The sequence below is a fragment of the Heterodontus francisci genome, chromosome 6, assembly GCF_036365525.1.
Source record: "Heterodontus francisci isolate sHetFra1 chromosome 6, sHetFra1.hap1, whole genome shotgun sequence".
Classification (NCBI taxonomy): domain Eukaryota; kingdom Metazoa; phylum Chordata; class Chondrichthyes; order Heterodontiformes; family Heterodontidae; genus Heterodontus; species Heterodontus francisci.
This window is the reverse complement of record NC_090376.1, coordinates 61,730,742-61,743,563: the sequence shown is the minus strand read 5'-3', so window position 1 is coordinate 61,743,563 and position 12,822 is coordinate 61,730,742. Positions and strand designations below refer to the sequence as shown.

The 12,822-nt window shown below is 38.4% G+C and overlaps 1 protein-coding gene across 3 annotated transcripts in view; it reads right to left on the bottom strand.

The window, feature by feature from the left end:
• Nucleotides 1-10,669: 10,669 nt before the first annotated feature.
• septin10 (septin 10) overlaps nt 10,670-12,822 on the bottom strand; it is a 130,049-nt gene continuing 127,896 nt past the window's right edge. For all 3 annotated transcript variants that reach the window (XM_068033782.1, XM_068033781.1, XM_068033783.1), the window contains exon 12: nt 10,670-12,196. The gene's annotated coding sequence lies outside the window, so the exon portion shown is untranslated. The remainder of the gene's footprint in view (nt 12,197-12,822) is intronic.

Sequence of the window (12,822 nt, the reverse complement as noted above, 5' to 3'; positions counted from 1 at the left end):
ACAAGGAGGCCAAAGAAGAAGATTGTTTGAGTAAAATTGATAATTATGAATAATACTTAGTTTAGAATTATAGTTGGTTTCTGACGAGGCCACTAGAAACCAAGACAGAGTGTCCAAGATTTATTCCACTTAGAACCCTTATAGCTGACAGGGAGCAACAGTCTCGGATAGCAGAGTAAAGGTATAATACACTGCATGTTGTAATCACACTCTTAGGAACTGCAATTGTGGGCTGTAATTTAAGATCTCAGCGGCGAGCTCAAAAAATGACAGCCTGCGCTAAAAAGCCAGCGCAATCTCAAGTGTGGCGGCTCATTTAAATATCCGGGGCCACCCGTTACCCTCAATCTTGTGAAGGGGGGTAGGCTGTCTGTCCCCAGCAATTGCGTCAGCTGCCTGTGTGCAGGTGCTGGCGCCATTTCTAAATGACAGCCAGTCCTGCCGCCCAATTTAAATTTTTAAAGTCCTAACCCATAAAATTAAATAAACAAATTTCTAATGCCCCTTTTCCACTCACTCCAATGACAATTACAATAACTATTCGTCCTTCTCCCCCCATAACACTTACTCTTAACATCTGACCTTCCCCCGCCAAACTGCACGAAGTTTAACGTTCATCCCTTCCCACCATCCCCTACACCTGTTACGTTTATTTGACCCCAATCACCCCCTACTCCCGCACTGACAAACTTACCTCCTCCCCCCACCCCACCAGTGTGGCGCCACATTTCCCCAGATGGGGATCTGAAGGCGCGGGAGTTTCGGCCACCGCACAGAAGATCGTGGCGGGCCCTCAAGATTGGAGGTAAGTGTATGTAAATTCATTAATTTGCATATTTAAATTGTGGTACCGTTGTCCAATTGGGGGGTGGGTGGGCCGCCATGGAGCCTTGCTGCCGCCGCCTGGAGGATCAGGGCGGCCCTTCCGGCATCGAGGTTAACATATATGTCTGGGTTGGATCACGACGTTGTGGGCTTGGTAAAATCCATCCCATGTAAATATGTCAACCTAGAAAATCTGACCAACAGCATCAAAGAAGCTGATATAGCTCAAGAAAACAAATAGCTCAAAAATAACCCTGACTATATGCTTGACATGTGGGCACAGGAGTTAGATTGAAAGTGCACTGAAACACTTACCTCAAAACCTAAGATGCAGTGCAAATTTCCATCAGTTATTGTTTGGAAAGAGCTGAAGAACATAATAGCCTGGTTTGGAGTTATGGTGGATTTACATATTACTGAAGAAGGTTGGAGGCATAGCAAGGCCTAGGAGAACACCCAGCCCCAAAATGTTGACTCTTGCTCCATTTGTGGTGCAATTGCTGCAATTTGTGAACTCACTATAATTCTACTTTTCAAAAGTAAAATAATTTCATACCAGTTGCACATATCTTAAGTATGAAAAAAGAAAGCAGCTGTAATTACTTCAATATAATTTGACAAAGTCGAGCTCTTTTCACTGGGAACTGAACCCTTGATAAATCATGTTAATTTGTGAACTGAATCCTTTTATAAACGCAGCTCATTGTAAATTTACTGGATAAACCTGGCTTTCATATTTCCCTGCCCTATAGTCATGGTAGTCCATTGTTATGTGGGGATTTACCTGGATTGCAGATACACTGATGTAATTATTTTAAATAAACTTTTTTTTATTTTTAGGGGCTTTAAAAGGGATAACCACAAATATCAAAACAAAACCTTAGAATCTATTTCTGATAAAAGAGCTCACCCAAATATCTGTCTGTCTTTATTCTTTTAAATGTTGATCAACATGTTATGCATGTCATATATTTTCCGTTTCCAAAATCTTAAAGCACAAGGGGTTAGAAAGGGGTTGGCAGTAACAGTGGCCAACAGTCCCAGCCACCACCTTAACAGAGGTGATAACTTATTTAAAATAAACAAGTTAATGCCTCTTAAAATAGCAGATAAAGGAATGTCTTGCAAACAGATTATGAAAGCAGACAGTGGATAAATGTTTAGTCGACAATAATGTCGAGGACCTACATCCCTTTTAAGGCCATTAAAAAGACTTATTTTCTCACATCAGGAATAGAAGTCATTAAATACTGCAATGATTCAAGTGAATTGCAGTAATAGGCAGAGGGGGCCAGAATTTGTGTGTTCAGTCTGAGGTTTTTATTCTTTAACATAATATTTGATATTGTCAAGAAGATCCCCACCTGCTGAGAATGAGGCATATCAATTTCGTCATATGAACATTAATTTTAAATTGTTGCTGGAGTGAAGAAATGACTTGTGTTACAAGAGATCACCAGACACTTGGCTGGAGGACATTTGCATACTAAAAGACAGTGCTTGGAGAGACAAAAGAATTGCTCACTGATTCAATTAACAGAGATTGGTCTGGGCAATGGTGATCCACATCTTGTCGGGGTAAGAGACAGCATTACACCCCCCCCCCACCAAGAGCTTTAGAATCCACGAAAGCAGGAGTGGTTAAGCCAGCTGGTCACATGACTAACCAGCTTGTCCAGGTCTTTTGAACTAGACACAGGACTGTTTGACTTCAGATTGCAGATTGCAACTGGAACAAGAGAGCCTCTCTCTTGGCTGGCTGTCACTTTCTCACAAGCCTCCAGACCCACTGAAGACACGTAAACCTCAAGAGAGAAAAGACTCCTAAACAAGTTAAAGATTGCACTGGGCCCCAACGAACAGCAAGACTTACCGGCAACCAAGACTCCACATTGAACTCAAAGGACCGTAAATAACTACCAGATGTTGCCTCAAACTTTTCCCCTTTATTCTTTCTACTTTTTCTGTCTCTATCTGCATGGGCTTATCGAGTATTCGTAGTCGTTAACCGAATTAGAGTTCAAGATTAACAAACTTCCACCTTTCTTGTTTAAATGTAAGAAAAACTGTCTGATTTGATTTCTTTGCCTTACAATTGGAAAGCAGTGAACAAAGATTCACTGAGGGGGAGCTGAAAACACGGTGTTTTAAAAAATTAAACCCTGTTATCTTTAAACCAGGCAAAGGCTGAGAGGGAACCCCTTCTCACCTGGTAGTAACAATATGGTCACTCTTCACATTTCCCCATGATATTGGCAACTCTATTTGGAATGGTGCAAACACTCTTCCAGTTGCCCATAGTAACAAAGGGACTTTAACTATGAGCATACAAACAAACTGAAAACAGCTACCAAAGTTACAGATCATAGCTGGACTTTACAACCCATCCACAAACAGTAATATACTATCCTAAATCCACCTGTGGGTATCCATTTTTTGAAATTAAGAAAATCTCCTCATCATTTCAACCTTATTTCCTGTTCTTTTTCCAAACCCTGGCAATTTTTCAAGAACACAAGGATGGCTCAAATAAACCAGTTCGTGAATTCACTCTGGGGAAGTCTCTTTATCTCAAAAATTAACTGAAATCAGTGTTTAAATAAAACCTGAAATTTGCACAGGGCTTCTCCAACGTAACTTGGCTGGAAAATCAGTAGAAATTCCAGAGAAACAACATCAACAGTCATTGACACAGTTACAACAGGTTTTTTTTTGCCAATCTCCCACCAATGTATATAGGCAGAAATCCGACACCAATAATTTTTAAAGCTGCATCTTACTTGTCTTATTTGTTCTATAAAGTTTTTGTACAGTGAAATGCAATCAAAAGCAATCAACTTATCTTAAAGCTTTCCTTCCTCATGTTTGTATGCAATCAGAAATCATAAGATCTGATGAATGTCCCATCTCAATGAAAAGAGTTAATTTTTATTATGAGTTACTGTCAACTTAAAATATTAACAGTAGGTAGTAATGTTCACTGCACCATGAAGATGGCAATGTTCACAGCAGGGGAGGAGGTAGAATGCAAACTTTGTTTTTTCCCTCCGTAAAATGTAAATCTGTAGATGTGAAATTGAACTTTGAAAGTCAGAAGCAGAATACTGTCCTATTCTAAAGTTAGTGTCACTCGGATGTCATGAGGAGTAATAGCAAATAAATTCAATTTTACTGAAGACAATGCTCTGATCAGTCGTTTACTTTAAGTAAAATAAACTAATTTGTTTGTTTACAATTGATCTCACTACAGTATCCATCAGTCTGTTTTCTGGAAGATAAAAGTGCATGACAAATGATGCTATACAAGCTGCAGAAATGCTAAATAAGTTTTGTCTCTCAGTTTATACAAGGAGAACTGGAGGGCATTGCAGAGGTAAACTGTGACACTAATCACATTACTACTAGCTTCATTTCTGAACAGCTGTGCAAATGTAAGGTGAATAAGGGTCAGATAAGATGCATCTAAGAAGTCTTGAGGAAATAAGAGAGGAACTTGTAGGAACCCTGACATGAATCTTCCAGAAATCATTGAGGTGCCTGAAGACTAGAATGGCAGATGTCACTCCTTTAAAAAAAAATTGGCAAAAATGACTCAGGAAACTGCCATACCAGTGAGTTTGACATCCATTGTGGGTAAAGTTATGGAAATCCTTATGGAAGATAAGATCATGGAGCATCCAGATAGAAAGGATGTATTAGAAGGCTAATATTGAGCTAAAATATTAAAGTAATCCTGACACTTTATTAACCATTGGTTGACCGCATATAGAATACACTCTACAGGTCTGGTCGCTACAGCATAAGAATATTTCCAATTAGAGTATGAATGCAAGAAATTGCACTTAAAATGGCATAGAAAAATACTCCAATCTTATAAGAACTCTCATCACCACCCCGCCCCCCCCCATCCCCATCCCCACCGATACAACCCTTGGTAACATACTCATGAATCTACTCTATAAATTGTCTATTGCTTTTGTATTCTTCCCATAATGGAGTGTCAAAATGTACACAATATTCCGATTATGGCTTAAGGTTTATGCCTTGGGGTACAAAACTAAAGATATTGTTTCCCTTTTTATGATCTTACCTTCTCAATTACCTATCTGCACATCTTATTTAGTATCTCTAAATACAAAAATAAATACAAAAAGGTCCTCTGCTCCTCTAAGCTAACTGAAATATTAGCATTTAAAGTGTGTTTCCTTTCCCTGGCCTTCACATATATTTTTTTTCTACATTAAACTACATCAATTCAGCGAGCAGACCAGCTATGCAGCCTCTCAAGACTGAGCCGGCATCCAGTGGAGTACTTGTGCCAAATTAGAGGAATGGCAACCCCACTTCTCCCTCCACACAACACCAGCGCCCCCCCCCCCACCCCACCCCCATTGCATCTAGCCATTGCCCTCAGTCAGGCTAATGACCTGTCCACATAAAAAGGCATCTTGCTGACTATAATAGCAATCAAACGAATGGGTTACCTCATGTGCTGTTGGGTATAGAAGAGAAAACAACATAGATGAGCCAAAACTTCATCTGCTACCTATCTGCCAATTCTACTAGTTCTGCCTGCAAAAGATTGACTACAGCAAGCAACAAAAAAATCATTGACTGTGAAACACTTTGGGAGAAGTACAAGTCCTTTCTCAAATGAGAACAGAAAGTGCCAGAAATACTCAGCAGGTCCAGCAGCATCTGTGTAGAAAGAAACAGAGTTAACATTTCAGGTCAGTGACCTTTTATCAGAACCTATACAAGTTCTTTCTTCTATGCAAGAGCAATGCCAACACAGACTCCTGTGGAATACCACTCACATCTTCACAGGCCAAGAATCTTGTTTTTAAACTCCTACTTGCTTTCTGCCCTTCCAACCATTTCTCAATCTATGTCATCATATTCCCCTTAATTCTACTTCTCGTTATCTTTATATAACACCTTATCAAATAAGTAATCCATTGAGGCTGTAATTGAAGCAGCTTTAAAAAAGGTAGATGGATTGTGTGTGTATGTGAAACACACCATAATGTAAAAATTAACCACTGGCAAGTCTATGCAATTCATAAAATCTTGCCAGAATTAATACGATACATTATTTCTCATAAAATAAAAAGCTCAGAACACCTCATCGACATTCAAAATATATTTCTGTTCACTTTATAGACTCCCATGAAACAAGCCATTATCACCCCACCATACCAGCCCCCACCCCACTAAAGATGGCTGATACCATGGCACCCTCTAGTGCCAAAATTGTGCATAACCTTAAGGAAGGCCCAAAAGGACCATAACACCACTAAACATCATATAATTGGAATAAAAACAGAAAATGCTGTAAATACTCAGTAGTAGGTCTGGCAGCATCTCTGTACCAACCCAAAATGCAAACTCTGTTTCTCTCTCCACACCGACCTGGAATGTGAACTCTTTCCTCACAGATGCTGCCAGACGTGCTGAACAGTTCCAGCCTCTGATCTGCTCGTGTAGCCACAGTATTTATGTGGCTGGTCCAGTTCAGTTTCTGGTCAATGGTAACCTCCAGGATGTTGATAGTGGGGGATTCAGTGATGGTAATGCCATTGAACACCAAGGCGAGATGGTTAGATTTTCTCTTGTGTTATGATCCTGTAGTTTATTTTTCAAGAAGAATGCGGTGTGCCTTTGAGGCTGGGAAAGGAGCCGTACTGCTTTAAGGCAGCAGGCTGCAGAAGCTGAGTCAAAGAATGCATTTTTGTTGCCCCAGGATACAGCCATTCGGAGACTGCGATTCAAAGGGTCCATTCTCGTTGCGTTGGATATAGTCACTCAGACTGAGCATTGAGAAATACATATGTTACAATTTAATTTTGAACTGGCGTATAATGCAAACAGCCTGTTATAACTGAGGAAACAGACAGATGGCTGTGTGTTAGCACCTGAAAGGAGTGCTCTCAGATCATTAAAACTGAAGGAAGAGAATTTAGTCTGTTTATTTATTATTCTGTCTCAAAATTCTAAAATGTCAAGCCAAAGCAGAGATGTCTGATAATTTCAACTAAGGGAAGGGAAGTTAGACTGTGACAATCTTTTATCCTTCATAAATTCTAAAGCCAAATTGATGCATTAAAAAAAAGTGTTTGCAAGTTGTTAGTTGTTGAAATTCATTGCTAGAGAAGGAGAACTATTTTGGCTTCTGAATTAGACCACAAACTGTTCTACTGTTGAAGAACCTTTTTTCCCCATCGGATGGCTATGAGGACTTCAAGCAACCTAGGACTGTTCCACATCCAGCAGGAGCATAAATCTGCAAAGACTCTAATTTTTTTCTATTTTTAAATGTTGTTTATATCTTAGTAGTGTTTAAGAATTTAGTTTTCCTAATTAAACAATTAATTTGTTGATTTACAGACACCTGGCTTGGTTAGACTCATTCGGGGGTTAATAGATAGTACAATTTGGCTGGGTCTTTCTTTAATTTGGAAAGTTTAAAATGATATGTTAGGCGATCTGTGGAGGGACTTGATTGAACAGTGCGTTTCTCCCACCACAATCAGAATTGTATATGTTGATTGGGGGCTTTGACTGGAGCGGTCGGTCGCAACACTTGTTTGAGATGGTCATTGCCTGGCACTTGTATGACACGAATGTTACATGCCACTTATCAGCCTAAGCCTGGATGTTGTCCAGGTCTTGCTGCATCTGGACTCGGGCTGCTTCTGTATCTGAGGAGTTGCAAATGGTGCTGAAAGTTATGCAATCTTCAGTGAACATCCCCACTTCTGACCTTATGATGGAGGGTAGGTCATTTTAATCTTTTAATTGTGGTTAAACTGTGTTCTCAAAAGTATATAAAGGGAAAAAATACACACACACAAATCCTAAAAAAATGTTTTAAATGTCAGCCTTGGCTCAGTGACAGCACTCTTGCATCTGAGTTAAGGTTGCAGGTACAAGCCCCACTTCAGAGCGTTGAGAATACATCAGTAGGGTACGTTCTTTCAGATGAGATACTAAAAAGAGGTCCCATCTACCCTCTCCGGTGGCAAGAAAAGGTCCCATGGCACTATTTGAAGATGAGCATGGGAGTTCTCCCAGTATCCTAGCCAATACTTATTTCAAAACCAACTTCGCTAAAACAAATGACCTGGTCATTTACTTCATTGCTGTTCATGGAACCTTGTGTGCAAATTTGCTAGCATTTCCTAACAACAGTGAAAAGGCTTAAAAATACTTAATTGTTGTGAAGCACTTTCAGCCATGTTGAGGTTGTGAAAGCAGATATATAAAAAAAAGAGCTCTTTCCATCTATTGCCATCTCACCAATGTAGTGTACTGGACTCAATCAAGAGATGACTTCAAATCCCACCATTGGAAGTTGTGAGATTGTTGTGAATTCAATAAAGCTGAATTTGTGGCTAGCATCAGAAAAAAAATGACAGACTGGGTCATCAATAACCTTCAGGGAAGGGAATATTCTACATTAACCCAGGTTGGCCTCCAAACCGACACATGGGCCATAATTTGCTGTAGCAGGCATCTAACTGTGTCTGCCATTAGTTAAACTTGCCGTTGCACATTCAGTTTTAAAAAAATTTTTGTGTTGCAAGTGTGCTGGAAGTGCGGGCTGGTAATATTGCAGCAAGTAAAACAGAGCATCTAGAACCTGAGTGAAAAGGGTAAGCAACTCCTTAATCAATCAGATTGAAGGGTTATGAAATTAAGGACTGCGAAGGAAGTGCAAATTAGCATGTCATATCAGGTACAGAAAGAGAAATAAAGAGTGGGAAAGAAAGATTGGATTGAGAAAGAGACAAAGGAAGAAGTAAAAACATTTTTAATGACACATTTTAAAAATCTCAACAATTAAAACCTGAAGGAATGAGACTCCACACATATAATAGTTAATTATCAGTGTCAAAGAGTTTGACTGGCACTAATTAATACTTTTGATGTTAATATTATGTTGTTAAACGGGTACTTAAATGGAATGGACAAGACAACATTCTGTGGCAAGTTTAATTTGTAACTAGCTTGCAAACACAGCAACTCCACACCATCCAATGCATTTCAATTGTGAGCCAGACAGTGAATTGCCATTTTTGCAAAGCCACTGGCAGAGTGGCACAACTCAGAAAACTTTGGATTGTTTGAGTGTAACCACGCATCGGTCCTGCGTCTGAAGTTGTTGTACTATTTATACATACATATCTGAATGCCATTTGTTTGACCGTTTTGCCATTATTGACAGGAAAATCTGGGTCAAGATGATTGAAGTGACTTAGTTGTAAAAACATTTTTTCTATCTTGGGGTAATAAACGTGCTTTGCAAGCACCACACATCCTGAGACCAGATTTAAAAAATTCTTTGTACTGATAAGAAAAATTGAATTGGTTAAATAAAGGAATTTTGAAAAACTGGCTTCCCTTCAAATTCTAGAACATTCTCAGAGTTTTTATTTAAATTCACATTTACTTGGTGTTTAAATACATAAATTGTCATTTTGCAGTTTTGTTAACAGCCAGCTATTAATATATACAAAAATCAAGGTCAACACATTTGCAGGATATAAATGTGTAATATTTATGAAAAGTGAATCACTAATAGATATATAAAGATCATTCAAAACTGCCTGAAATAATGCCCACTTAATACTGTCAAATTGTATGTAGTTTAATAATGATATATAAAAGCCACTCGATTTCCAAGTATAATTACAACTATGCAAGTTTCAAGCTTTGTTTCAAAGATGTATAATTTTCACATATAAAAAAAGGGTTCATCTAGTCTATTCTCTGGTACCTTCAGCATCTCCAGACTTGCTGGGATATGGTTGTCTTCTGGTTCTTCACATTGTTAGGAGTGCTTCCATTTTTTTGTTAAACTTTTTTTTTGGAGGACTTGGGATTTAAAACTGAAAAGGATTCCATAGATGCTGGACCTTTGTCTATTTTTTTAAAAAAGGTCAGTTACTGGAAGAATCAAGGAGGGCTAAAAACAAGCCCTTACTGGAAGTCAACTGTTTTCAGATAATAACCCAGCAGGAGTTTTTTTGACTTGGGGTAAGATGTTAACAAAGAAATGACGGGTCAAGATTTATAGGAGTCAGGAGTCTTGACTCCTGAGATGTTTTTGGTTTCACTTTGGACAGCGAGTTGGGGGATGTGGACAGTGTTCTGAAAAGACAGTTGGAGAAAACTTGCCAAGGGAGCAAACCCCAACTCAGCATGCTCCATTTCTTTAAAAAAGCCTGCCAACTTTTCCATCTCTTTAAGAAGCACTGGGAAGCAAGTGTAAGAAACAGCCTGAAACCCCTGTTGCTACATTTTTCCTGGAAAGCTAGCCCAAACTGATCTTCAGTGATGCTAGACTGGCAGAGTATGTTTGCGCTTGTGGCTGTTCAGTTTTCAGTCCATTAACACCCCATCTGTAATAATGCTTTGTCTTTCAGCACACCATTAACATATTGTTTGCCTTTGCTCCATGGCCTTCTGGTCAGCCATTCTGTGACCTTGTCCTATCAACACCCTCTCTTTTGTTATCTCTTGCCCACCCCCACTTTACTTGCTTAAAATCTTTTACATTTATTATATCTGCCAGTTCTGAAGAAGGGTCACTGACGTTAACTCTGCTTCTCTCTCCACAGATGCTGCCAGACCTGCTGAGTATTTCCAGCGTTTCTTGTTTTTATTTCAGATTTCCAACATCCACAGTATTTTGCTTTTATATTAATTGAGTTCGAGCTACAGTCTTTTGAATGATCATCAACATGCCATGCAGTACAATTACCAACCGAGTCATGGGGAGGAGTCACAATTTTCATTTAAAGATTTGACATGAATACCAATAAAACCATGCATCCAGAAAGTCTGTTCAACGAAAAGTTTAATTGTTAAAGCAGTTATATTACTGATGATATACAGGCTGAACTCAAGAGTGCTCTGTGTAAGACTCTCTTCTAAAGTTAGTGAACCATAGCCAACAGCAATACAATAGAACATAACTCCATCCAAGGTATTTGTTTGGGGAAGGAGTCAGTGGCAGATCAAAATGCCACCTGAATAGTAGAAAAGCGCATAATTTAGCTCGCTTTGATCATTGAGAGAGAACAACTTCAAGCCTAAAAGCTGGTGCGTTCTATACATTATCACAGAAATGTGAAATGCAACTATGGCGTGAATTCTTGGGAGGCTTTTGTACTTAAGTTTAGTGAGATAGATAAAAGTAACAGCAGCCAATAATGGAGTGTTGTTCTGAAAACATGGCTGTATTCAGCATATAATAACATACTAATATTTTGTTACAAATACAGGTTGGTGCACAGTATTACTGCAAGCTATGAATCAGTAATGCAAAGATCTCTAAAATACAAGAAAGGTTATGTTGCTGCAATTGTATTAAATATTTATTTCTTATACATCTACCAAAAAAATTAAGAAATCTTAAGTTTTTAAACATTATCGTCCAAAATTTCATCTCAACTACAAATGATAATTAGCCGTTATGTAATATTAATACAACAAACTTTGTTAAAACTCAATCCATCTCAAATTCAGCCAGCATTATCATAATGCTACAGCATATGTACTAGTGTTGGGCATGTGCTCTTTTCTATTCATCCATTTTGCCAGTGAGCATCTTCCAGTTGTATCTGAAATTGCAAATCCACTTCACACAAATCATTTCCATAGTTGACCCCATCAATGGTAATACATTAAGTTCGAACACCACCACTGGCAAAAAAAACTATGGTATTGCTAAGATCAGTCTGGTAAAATTAAATTGGTCCTGCAGAAACCTGCTAAAACTGAAAGCTTCCTCTAACCCACTGAAGTGCAACATGTGCATACACATACTTTTGGCTTCAAAAGATTATTTGATTGTGCATGCTCAAGTACATCTAAATTTCAAAACGCTCCTCCTAGCTTAGGATAGTAAACTTGGCATAGTACCTGCTTAATTCAATGTCAAGGCTTAGAGAAAATCTCCAAAAGAACAAAAAATGCATAATATAAAAAAAGGTCTCCAATGTATGCATTAATAAAAAACTTAGCATTTCATTATTTTCAGGCACATTAAGAAAGACAGATACTGAGATATAAATACAAACATTTCCCTGAAAGAGACACTTAATAATTAGGCAAAGTCTTGTGTCAACAACCAGGATTAGCACCCTTGTTGTTTAAATATATGGCTTATTATACAGCTATGCAGGCAGTGCATTTGGCACCAACTGAATGATTCATCCATGGGTTAATGCACTGTTTTCATCCATTCAAGCAATCCAGAGGGAAAATGGCAGGCAAGTAGTAGGATAGCAGTGCTCTAGCTGATGATCAGAATAGCACTCATACATGATCTTCTTGAAAAAAGTTCCAATACATGAAGGCTGAACTGAAATTGAAAAAGAGAGTTAGCTCCTCAGAGTAATTTTTAGCATAAATCAGCATCACCACAAGTTAACTATTCAGCTCATTTTAAAAATCTATATCCGGACTGTGTGGTGGTGTACACCAAGTAGATTAGACAATAAAAATATTCATCAGCAAAGGACAATTGCTACATTATATCCATAACATAAAACACACAAAGTAACATGTCATGATGGAAGTTGATAGCAAGGCTAAAACGACTGATGGGTTCTATGGCAACTGGTAATAAAATTTGAGCTACACTACCTAGTTCAATAACCCTCGATAATCTTCCAGATTTTAGAAATACTGTGCACACAAATGTCCACTTTGTTTAGCAACATGCATTTGCATCTTCCATTACTATTGTCAAGTTGTATTACACAATTATCCACTATCCATTACCATGACCCGTTCTGCTATTTAAGTTCAGGTATTTTTCTGTTCAGCTTTGCGATGTGTGCACATTGCATAAAGTGGCCTTCTGGGTTCATATTAACTTGAGGCAGAGAAGGAATTTTTAATGAGTATTTTGTGAGCAAAGAAACTTGACACAGAACACACATCTCGTAATAAAATGTATACACAATTGCAAATGTTGCACAGTAT